General features: G+C 45.7%; 1 protein-coding gene across 3 annotated transcripts in view; it reads right to left on the bottom strand.

The window, feature by feature from the left end:
* The window catches only part of Cnot6 (CCR4-NOT transcription complex, subunit 6), a 31,621-nt gene extending 24,255 nt beyond the window's left edge, over positions 1-7,366 (bottom strand). For 2 of the 3 annotated variants that reach the window (XM_013030984.1, XM_013030982.1), the window contains exon 1: positions 6,594-7,366. The gene's annotated coding sequence lies outside the window, so the exon portion shown is untranslated. Of the gene's footprint in view, positions 1-5,453; positions 5,763-6,593 lie in introns of those variants that run through there. The other variant, XM_013030983.1, reaches the window with a different exon arrangement.
* Positions 7,367-12,038: the final 4,672 nt, after the last annotated feature.

Here is a 12,038-nt window from a genome sequence, read left to right on the forward strand (position 1 = left end):
GGCACTGGCATCACATCGATTTATTTCACATTGTAAAATTAAGCAAATAAACGCTTAATAGTTGGGAACCAGTATTTTCTGTGTAAGAGAATGCTTATGAATCAAGGAAATTAAAAACACTAAATTGATTTAAGAATATGAATAATGCCAGGCACTGGTGGCTCAGGCCTGTAATCCTAGCTACTCCAGAGGCTGAGATTTGAAGATTACAGTTGGAAGCCAGCCTGGGCAGAAAGTTCATGAGACTCTTATCTCCAATTAACCACCAAAAGCCAGAAGTGGAGCTGTGGCTCAAGATTGCTAGCCTTGAGCTGGGAACAATACCCAGTTCCTGAGTTCAAGCCCCAAGATCAGCATACATGTGCCCATGCATGTACACACACACACACACACACACACACACACATATCAATATACTGGGCTAGGTATGCTGGCATGACTTAAATCACTCCTGCTCAGGGTAGAGAAGTATATGGCTAGGGTAGCCTGGGCAACAAGTCAAGGAAACCCCATCTTAAAAACAAAGCCAAGGTGCTGGGAAGGTGGCTCAGTGGTAGAGTGCTTGCCTTGCATGCGTGAGACCCTGGGTTTGATTCCTCAGCACCACATAAACAGAAAAAGCCACAAAGTGGCACTATGGCTCAAGTGGTAGAGCACTAGCCTTGAGCTGACGAGCTGAGGGACAGTGCCCAGGCCTAGAGTTCAGGCCCCATGACTACCTCCCCCCCCCAAAAAAAAAGCCAAGCATGGTTATTTATGTCTGTAATCCTATCTATTCCAGAGGGAAAAGGAGGATCAAAGTCTGAGACCAACCCAAGAAAAAGCACAAAACCGTACCTGAGCTGGGTCTAGTAGTTCACACCTGTAATCCTAGCTATACAGGAAGCTAAGATCTGAGGATCACAGTTTGAGCCAGCCCAGGCAGGAAAGTCCATGAGACTCTTACCTCCAATTAACCACCAGAAAACCAGAAGTGGAGCAGTGGCTCTAAGTGGTAGGGCACTAGCCTAAACCACAAAAGCTCAGGGATAGTGGCCCAGGCCTGAGTTCAAGCCCCACAAGCACAAGCACAAGCATCAGCACCATCACCACCACCAAAAACACCATCTGAAAATCTCAAAGTAAATGGGCTGGCTGAAGCTCAAATGATAGAGCACTTACTTACCAAGTGCAAAGCCATGAGTTCAAAACGAAGTACCAAATACAAAAATAGTATCAATAGGGGCTGGGAAGGTGGCTCAGCGGTAGAGCACTTGCTTTTGCATGCATGAGGCCCTGGGTTCGATTCCTCAGCACTACATAAGCAAAAAGAAAAAAACCAGAAGTGGCGCTGTGGCTCAAGTGGTAGAGCGCTAGCCTTGAGCTGAAGAGCTGAGGGACAGCGCCCAGGCCCAGAGTTCAGGCCCCATGACTGGACCCCCCCCCAAAAAAATAGTATCAATATAAACTATTTTATTTCTCATTACCCACTGATGATTCCCAAAATGTTACCCCTAAACCTCAACTGTGAATATGGTAGCTTCCCCTTAACTGTGGAGAATACATTCCAAGAGCTCCCCAGTAGATTTATGAAACTGTGAATACTACTGAGCTCTTTAAAGTTTGGAGCTTCTACATATGAAGTGACGGTAACTTCCAATTTGTGATAGCACAGATTTCTTTCTCCTTCTTCGTATCATGTGAAAAATTCATTTGTACCCTAGATCTCATCAAATTCGGCATAAGATTTTTTTCTTTTCCTTTGAGAACTTTCACCTTTTCACTTTGAAGCATTTCATGATGTCTCTTTGACATATCCAATTTGCCAGCACCACAGTTCTTGTGTTCCAGGGACGAGATAAAATAAGGGTTAAACACCAGCACTGATGCCACAACAAGCTGACAGTGCTAATGGACAGCCAGCATATACAGTGTGGAAACACTGAATAAAGGCATGATTCACTTCCTGAGTGTGGGATGGCACAAGAATTCATGCTACTCAAGATGGTGTGCATATTTAGAACCTTGACTTGAAGATTTGCCTTCTGGTGAACACAGGGGTGATTTTTTTTCCAGCTAAGTTCTATAGGCTACCTAAGCCTAAGTTCTCAAACATGAACTTTCATGGGTACTATTTTAGGACTTCCATTGTTTTCAACTTCTTTTTTAATTCCTTCAAGACAAACTGACATTTTGTCTACAAATGACTGAATTATAGAGCAACTCAAGTCTCTTACAAACTGGACTACACATACCATAAATCTATATTAAAACCAGTTTCCCTCACTATCTCCTTATTATCTCAAATGTGACTTGATTTTTACATGTAGGGTCTCCACTCAATTCTCCACAGTAATAGCTGTTTCTCCATTAAAAAAAAATCAGGGGCTAGCAATGTGGCTTAGTGGAAGAGTGCTTGCCTTGCATGCATGAAGCCTTGGGTTCAATTCCTCAGTACCACATGAACAGAAAAAGCCGGAAATGGTGCTAGATCTAGTTCAAGTGGTAGAGCCCTAGCCTTGAGCACAGAGAGGCTCAGCGACAGCACCCAGACCCTGAGTTCAAGCCCCAGGACTAACAAAAAAACAAAAAACATAAAAACCTCCTTTTGCAGGGGAGGGGGGGGGCTCTCTCCTTGCTCTAGGAAAAAGGCATAAACCTGAAGCTTACCAAACATGATCCTTTAAATCTGGGCAGGATATAACTTTTTAAGTTCCTCTCAAGTCCCTCTTGCTGTTCCAGGAACATCTCACCATTGGCCTTACCCCAACACTTCACACCTCAGCAAACTCGCTGCTCCTTCTGGGGAAAATGACTCTCCTTCCTAGTTTGGCAGCTACGATTCAGTGATACTTTTTGCAAACTGGCACCATACTCTCCCCTAAATTTAATCCTTCTCTGCTCTTCCAAAGCAACTGAAAATAAGCAGTGCATATTAAGCCTATGTTCTTACTACATGTAGGCAGCAACTGAGTAGTAGAGTCATCTTAAGAGTTCTGAGTCCAGGCACCAGGGCCATCATATGATAGAACTACTAACATGGTAACTTGAGTTACCAAGAAAATACAAATGTCAGCCATTTGAGCAAGGTAAACCAAGCCCAAAAGGCCAAGTATTGTGTTTTTGCTCAGTGTGGGATCTAGACCTAAAAGAAACTTGTTTGTATATATGCAGACATAAATATAGAGAAAATATGATTGTAACTGTGAGTCTGCTTGATGGTATAAGAGAAAAAGGAAGAGAAAATAAGGGAGAATGAATAGCATCAAAATATACGGTGTCTACATGACTTAAGAAAACTCACTGAAAGCTTTTATTTTTATTTTTTTGCCCATCCTGGGGCTTGAACTCAGGGCCTGGACTGTATCCCTTAGCTTCTCTGTGCTCAGGGCTAGTGCTCTACTGCCTGAGCCACACAGCACCACTTCCAGCTTTTTTTATGTGGTTCTGAGGAACTGAACCCAGGGCTTCATGAATGCTAAGCAAGCACTCTACCACTAAGCCACCTTCCCAGCCCAGCTGAAAGCTTTTAAATAGGCGGCAGGGAAGATGGGGAGAGCAATAGTGAGGAACAATCAGACTAGAACACAATACATACCATTGTAAAATTTCATGTCTAACTAATATACACTAAAAAGTGACAAGTTAGTAAAACTGGCTCTGCTAGAGGAGCAGGTACAGAGGGGGAATGAAGGGTCAATGAAGCTAAATATGGTTGAAGTAATTTATAATGATAACAATGACACTTTTAAAAGGGGTATAGGGGACAAAGGAGTAACAGAAGGGTAATCGTATGAAAATGTCATACGGAAAGTCCCTTGTACAACAAATATATGTAAATAAATGTTTAAATATATATAGAGATGAAGAAGGGATAAGAAGGGTAAAATTAAGGCAGCCTAAATGAGCCCCCTCCTGTTCCTCTTAACTCCTTCAAATACCAAACTCTGGTGCGTCCCATTGTATGCTAATGCATATGTGCTAAATGTGCAGTGTGATTACAATACTGAACTACATACAGTATTCTATCACATTTCATTTCAAGACGGTTACCTCTAAAATGAGTAGCAGCTAAAGTTAAAGGAAAAAGTACATCAGTAAAAGATTCTGCAGATACTAAGGGATTTGAGGATTAAGCTGGAGTTTCCTAGATAATACATTAAGTTCTAGCCAGAACAAGTGAACACAGCATTGTATACCCATAAGTCCAAGTCTATGCTTCATTGAAACAAACATTCTTAGTTGGACCTGTGTGGACTTTTTTCAAAGTAAGAAATACTTTAAACAAAGCTTTCCAACCAGTGGACTTTGTACTTGGGAACCAGTTACAAATGTAGCACTAACCCCTCATCTCTCTTATCCCAAAGATTACAAGTATATGCTGCCTTAGCCACTTATTCCAATATACTTTACACATATTATCCTCTTCTGCTGTACTTTGATATGAAAAGTGAATGTTTTAAAGATTATGTAACTCATGGTTATGGGGGGAAATGGGAAGAGACAATGATGGAAGGGGTGATATTGGCCAAGAAGCACTATGCTCATAACCTGACTTTTCTGGAATTGTAACCCCCTTTGTATAACTACTAAATAATGAAAAATATACACATTAATCAAGATGTATATTTACAAACTGCAAGTACTGTTGGTGAATCTCTACAATGTCTTTATTTGTAGTCAAGGCCAAGTTCTGTATATTCAAAAGAAATAGCCTGAATTGCAAACAAGATTTAATAAATCTGAAACTGCCTATAAATTAGGCAATTAAAAGCGGCTTCCAGGCTATATCAGCACTGATCAAGGCACAATGTGAAATTACAGGAGGACTGCCTTTCAGGGGGAATGTTTAGTTTCACAGGAAAGTGTATGTCTTTTCTTACATACTTTTGTCCATTTCAGAAGGTATCTTTGTTCAACTACTGAGGAAAGACCTCATAGATCTACCTTAAATGGAAGAAGACCCTGTTCAAACAAATCTGTAGCAATTACTTCACACTTCCATGTACACTTGCCAGCAGACAAAACCTGATCCTTCCCCTCAAATTATCTTGGGCAAGACACTTTCATCTTTCTAGGTCTCCTGTGCAGCTGTTCAAATGTTTTGTTTCAAGTAAGATGGAAGCAAATATTTGTCTAAAGATGCACAATTTTTACAATGAATTATTCCAAAAGGCAATCACGTTCTGAGGACTGTGACAACTGTCTAAACAATTTTAAAGTCTTCAACACCTTTTGATCAATGCTCTTATCAGCCTCTAAAACTGTTTTGGAATGATGGTAAATTCTAGTATATGGTGAAGAATACAAACTACACACCATTTTACATTTATTCAGTATTCACACTCTTCCTCTCCAAAGTTAAAAAATCTCAGCTACAAGCAGGTAAGAATATTCAGCACTATCCAGTCCACCTGTAAAACAGCTAAATATAGGAACTCAAATTCAAGCAGATTATTTCAACATCAGCTTACAGTAAATCCAAGAAGGTCAGGCACTGAGACCATTCACAATGTTGCCATTTGTTGTTTACAGTTAAAGAAAAGGAGAGATTACAGGTGTTGGGTTGGCAGGATCTTTCAGGAAGGCAAAGGAGGCGAGTCAAAGGAAGCCAAAGTGGGGTTGGAGGGGGAACCCAACGACTTGGAAGTTAAAAAATAACAAAACGAGAACGCGATTGCAGGGAGGAAAAGAAACTACTTCCAATTATTAAGTACAATTTCCGAGTCCTCGGCACTACCATCGAATCATCTGGGGCTAAAAAGTGCTTCTCTAACCATAAAATTCATCCCGATCCCTTCCCTGCCCCCCACCCCCTCAATGATAAGTTAAATTTAAAATACTTTTGAAGGCCAGGGCTGCTGGTGGCTCACGCCTGTAATCCTAGCGACTCAGGACGCTGTGACCTGAGGATCGAGGTTCGAAGCCAGCTCAGGCAGAAAATAAGTCAAATAAATAAATGAATTTGGAGTAAAGAGAAAACAAAACAAAACAAAACAGTCGCCTTCCCGCCTGGCGGTCACAACGTTCGTAGAGCGCAAAGTTCCACAGAGCGCAAAGCCACTTTCTCAGAAGTTGCCACCCGTCAGGGGGCCCCGTGAGTCCCAGACTAGGTTGTGGGGGGGGGCGGTGGGGGGTGTCCCAGGAGGCAGAGTGCCCGCCCCCGCCGTCAATCACCCCCCCCCCATACACTGCTGTACTTGGAGCAACGGGGGATGGGGGGGGGACGGGTGGCGCGGCCCGGGGAGGGGCGGGATCGCGATCTTGTCGTCCACAGGGGAGGGGGAGGGGTCCTGGGGAAGGATGAGGAAAGGGGGGGGGGGAACCGGGGTGACAAGCCCCACCTCCCCCTTCACCCCACTCCCAACAACCTGATCATCAGTCTCAGCAGAGCAGTTTGTGGCCGCCATGCACCAAAACTATAAAGTTGCCCACGACGGAGCCCCGCGCGCGCACGCGCGTGCGCGCGTCCAGGTCCGGGGCCGAGCGGACCGGAGGGAAGGGGGGCCTGGAGTGGTGGGTGAGGGGGGGGGGCGGGAAAGAGTCGGAGCGCGGGCCGAGCGAGGCAGCAGCGCGCCCGGGGGGGGCGCGGCCTCGGGCCGGGGCTCGCTCACCTCTCGAGGAGCGACGCCTTCCTCCGCCGCCTCCGCCGCCGCCGCCGCCGCCTCCTCCCTGTGAGCGCAGCGGGGTCTGACCTGTGGAACCACCATACCAGTCCCGCCCGCTGCTGCAGCGCCGCCGCCGCCGCTCGTTTGCCGCCTCAGCCGCCGCTCTTTGTTCCCCCTCCGAGCGCCACCGCTTCAAGCTGCCCGCCTCCGCCGCCCCGACCGGCCGCCACTACGCCCTCCCGCTGTCTCGGCCCCCGGCCTCGCCCTCCTCGCTGCGCCCGTCGCCGCCACCGCTTTCGCCTCCGCGCCGTCGACGCCGCCGCCACCGACGCCGACGCCTCCTCCTCCGCGCCCCCCTCGTTTTCATTGAAAGCAAACAAGCATCATGGCGGCGGCCGCCTACCCCCAGCCAGCGAGCAACCCCGACCGCCACCGCCGCTCCAACATCCGGATCGCCCATTGGCCGCCGCCGTCGGGCGCGACCATCCTGCGTCGGAAGTAAGGGGGGGGGATTCGTTATTCGCACGGCGCTTGTCTCAGGCCCCGCCCCCAGCCTCCCCCCAGCACTGAGGGCCATGAGCCAGTCCGACGCACTTCAGCCCTCCTTTAGTTCTTCTCTTCCCGCTCTCTTTTAAGTTTCCTTGTCCTCTCTGTTTTCGCCCCTTCCTAAGGGCCCTCTTTGCTTTATCTGGATCTGCCTTTTTCTCTGGGTGCTCGCTTTGATCTCCTTTTTTTCTCTCGATCTTCCTCTTCTCGCGTTTTCCTCTTCCTGAGGCCTTGACCTGGCAATCACGTGGGAACACAGATTAGGCTCTCACGCTTCACCTTAGCCAGTGTCTTGATCTTCCTAAAGATAGAACATCCGATCTTGCACCGTCGGTTGATTTTCCTGCCTTCATTATGAAAAAAAAAAAAAAGTAATGGCCCATTTCCATCCATGAATGATAATTCAGCCCAAAGAATTAATCAATGGACAGTTTTTTTTTTTTTTTTTTTTGGGGGGGGGGGTTGGTAGTGGGGTTCTAGCCTGAACAAGAATAATAGTGTTTGAAGAACTAAGTACTCTGTTGAAGGAAAACTGGTGGTTGATGGGGCTGTGTCACATGATGTTTGCATCAGAAAACATTTGTTGACTGGCAGTTCTGGCACACAGACGGATCAGACCCCACTTGTCCTGAATAACCTCCCAGTCTAGGGGCACAGCTCGCCACAAACGTTAAACACATTAGACATGTATGCTAAAGAATATGGCAAGGACAAGAAGAGCTTCCTCCTCACACACACACACACCGCCACCATCACTACCCACATGGCAAACTAGGATGTACTGCTTGCTACTGGCTTTTCTCTGGAAAATCAACCCTTCAGGAATGAGTGAGGGGCCAAGTATGGGGCTAATCCCAGCTACTCCAAAGTAAAGACAGAAGGATCCTGGATTGAGGTCAGCAGTAGATGAATCAAGACCCTGTCTCAAAAGCAAGCTGGGCTGGCATCTGTGGCTCATGTTTGTAATCCTGGTTATCTGGAAGTTTGAGATTGGGCAGTTGGGGCAGGAAAGTTCACAAGATCCCCTTCAGCTGGGTGTTGTGGCTGGGGCCTAAAATAGGCAAGTCACCCCAGGCCTGTGTCCAGGCAGAAGTGAGACTCTTATCTCAAACATAATGCGGAGCACAAAGGGGTTGGAAGGATGGTTAAGTGGTCGAGCACCTGCCTAGCAAGCCTGATTATCACAAAAAAGAGATTGGGAGGAAGGGAGAGAACTGGGCATGGTGGTCTACGATATGATACTGTAATCCCAGGTACTTAGGAAGCAGACGCAGGAAGATTTCTGTCCCTGATAGGCCCCAGGCAAAAAAAGTGGAAGACCCTATTTGAAAAATACAAAAAGGGCTGGAGGTGTGGTTCAAGTGGTAGTGCCTGCCAAGTGAAGGCCCTGAGTTCAAGCCCCTGTTCCACAAAAAGAAAAAGCGAGAAAAGTAGATTCCAAGAAGAAACACACACACACACACACACACACACACACACCTCACTGAAAGTCGGCCTCGAACTGTAAAGAATGTGGGAAATGCGTGACTGTTGCTTACGGCTAGATAGTAGGCAGAATGAGAAAAGGACGGAGGACAAACATTCTTTCAGGATCTAGATTTTCTATATTCAGGACAGAATTTCCATACTGTCCTCTACCCAGCATCGCCTGTGGTGATCACCTGCCATTTGTGGGGACAGCAGCAGGCACAGCCCAGGCTTTTAGTGTCTGAGATACTGGAAAATGTGTCACTCCACTCCGCTAGGAGTTGGATTTTGGAATTATGTAGCCCCTCCACTAACAAAGGGTAGCAGACTGAGGGGCCTGTGAGGTTGACATCTACCTGAGTCGTTCCCATTCAAGCCTGTGCACCAGCCTAGAGGAAGGGTGTAGTTGTATAACAACAATACTTAGCAGCACACTTTCCAGTCTCTTAGATCTGTGCCTCAGGTAGTGGCTGGATGTTGGATGTCTGGTACCTGTGCATCTTCTAATAAAGCCCTTCTTCCTACATAAAATGCTTCAGGCTGGGAATGTGGCTTAGTTGTTGAAGGGTCCCACACACCCATCCCAGGGGGACCTGCAGAGGCAGGCAGGCTCAGGAGAAAGGTTATTATAAAGTTTATTAGAGGAGTCATATTTCCCCCAAGAGGGAGCATCCATCCAGGTAGCAGGAGGCGTCTGAGGGTTGGAAGTGAGGTAGATGGGAGCCCAGGTGGATCTGGGCGAAGAGAGAGAAGGGCCAGCTGTATGTTGGGAACTCCAGGGATTGGAGGGGCTCAGGTCTGGGTAGAGCTGAGGACCAAAGGTGAGCATAATACTAACAGTGGCAAAGTACATGGCTATCATGTATGAAGCCCTGGGATCAATTCCACAGTACCACATAAACAGGAAAAGCCGGAAGTGGTGCCGTGGCCCAAGTGTTAGAGTGCTGGCCTTGAGCAAAAGAAGCTCAAGGAGAGTGCCCAGGCCCTGAGTTCAAGCCCCAGGACTGGCAAAAAAGAAACAGAATGCTTCATCCTTTTGCCTTTCTGGTGGTCTCCTTTTCTGGGTAGAAGTTATCCTGGACTTTTCACTTGGATATTGGGGGATCCAATAAGGAGGAAGGGGGGAGCCTCAAGATCTTTTGAAGAAGGTCACTCTCTCTGAATTCTGTCCATCAAAAAAAAAAATTATAGGAGAGGACATACGTTAATGAAGGACTGCACACACATCCAGAGAACGGTGAACTTACATGGAGTCTCCTAAGGAGATAAGCCCCACAAAATTCCCCAGGGATGGGCAGTGTTGATCAGACTACAGCCAAAAATTCACAGGACGCCAACAAATGAAGCGGGCCCTAAGGTTTTATTTGCAAGACAAACTGAACTGCTATAAGACAGAATGCATATGGTAGAAATCCATGAATAGTAGGAAAGCTTATGGAGTTTGCTTGGTGAGCCTGTAATATAAACCCTATGGAACTACTCAGGACTAGGTCGTCTGATTACCTCTTCCTAGGGTTGGAGGCTTGGTGTCCAGGCACATCAAAACCCCTCATTCTTATGTAATGCCTTGGACATTGACACATAGTGACCAGGTACTGTCAGGATTTGAGGCCTCCAGGCTACAGTTTTCCTCAGACAGACAAGTTTCAGATTGCAATCATGTTTCTCTCCTATGATCCTTTGTCCTCTTGATTCACTGTATTAGTCTTCGATTGATTGAATATCTAACTTTCATGGCTACAAGAAAGGATGGAAAAGAAATAATCAACTGGCTCAGATAGCCCTAAAAGGGCAGGAAGTGGTTTTTGTTTTGTTTTACCAGGTTCAAGCCCAGCAGGAAAGTAAGGGCTTCCTTCAACACTCAAAAGAAATAACCTGGCTCATGAAAGGAACACAAAGGCACAATGCCTATGTACAGCTGATCATCTAATATATCTTTCAAAATGAACTCCAGGAAATGGAAATGAGGTTTTTGTTTCTTTGTTACTGTTTCCAACTTTTTGTTCTTTTTGTCTTATTTATCTGTCTTTGGGAGGGTAAGGGGGGCACAGAAATAGAGGAGGGGCAAAGGGTGAACTATTGCAGCAGTGGTGCTCACTAGACACGATGTTGAACACGGACTATACAACTTGTGGATGGGGAACTGGAGGGGAAAACTGGGATTGAGGGTAGGGATGACATTGTCCAAAAAGAAATGTACTCATTTACCTGACTTATGTAACTGTAACGCCTCTGTGTTTATAATAACACTAAAACATTTTTTAAAGGGAAATGCCCTGAAACAGACTTTCATTTCCATTCTGAACTAAATATCATGGTCAGGAGAATGTCAGAACTGGCCAGGAAGAAGTCATAAGCCCATTTCTGGATCAGGATTGTCTTCATCCTCACCAAAGTGTATATGGAAAGAGTTGGGAGTCAAAAAGAAAAAAGAAGTGGGAGTGGGGGGGGGCGCCAAGGAGATGCTGTTGGATGGAAGAGAATCAGAAACAGAAGGGCAAGAAGGGGTGGGGGCCCTGAGGTCCTCCACCTGGCTCAGACACTTTGCCAGTTGCTCCTCCAGGCACCTGTCTTGTCTTGGCTTCAATCCTGGTGTGTGTGGGTGGTATCAGGAGAAAAATGTCTCAATGCCTTAGAATGTGTGAGAGAAAGGAAGCTTCTATTTGGAGTTCAGGTGTGCTGCCTGAAGACTTGCCTTTTTGTGGATCCATTAGAAGAGGCCTCAAGTCTGTTTCTGTTTTTAAGTGTCTTGTCACTGGGAAAAAGATTGAACCAATCTTTCATAGCTAAACAAATAATCTGTAGGGGCTAGAGGTAAAGAGCACTTGCCTAGCATATGGACTTGTGTTTCAAGACTGAAAACCAATTAGAAAAATAATAATAATCAGAGGTGGATGTCAGTGGCTCACACCTTTCATCCCTAGCTACTCAGGAGGCTCAGATCTGAAGATTGTGATTCAAAGCCAGCCTGGGCAAGAAAGTCCATGAGACTCTTATCTCCAATTAACTACCAGAAAAACTCAAGTAGAGCTGTGGCTCAAAATGGTAGATGGTTAGCCTGAGCAAAAAAGCTCAGAGACCATACCCAAGCCCTGAGTTCAAGCCCCATGACCAACAAAAATTAAATAAAAATACTCTGTAACCATGCTTCAAAAAAAAATGAGAAAAGTATAAAGAAGAAAGCAATACTTTATCCCTGTGACCACCTAAGCTGTATTCCCCAAGGATACACATTTGGATTGATTGCAATGCTTTGGCCTGAAATGAAAAAATAAAAACAAGAAAATAAGACAAACTTCAGGCTGGTTTTCTAGATAAAGATGCTTCTTGGAAACAAGAATCATGTTTTAAATAATATGTGTGAATCATGTTTTAAATAATATGCCCAATATGTTTTTCTTCAACTAACAGACACCCTTTCAGGTGGAGGGGAAAAAA

Source organism: Dipodomys ordii, unplaced genomic scaffold (assembly GCF_000151885.1).
Source record: "Dipodomys ordii isolate 6190 unplaced genomic scaffold, Dord_2.0 Scaffold135, whole genome shotgun sequence".
NCBI lineage: Eukaryota > Metazoa > Chordata > Mammalia > Rodentia > Heteromyidae > Dipodomys > Dipodomys ordii.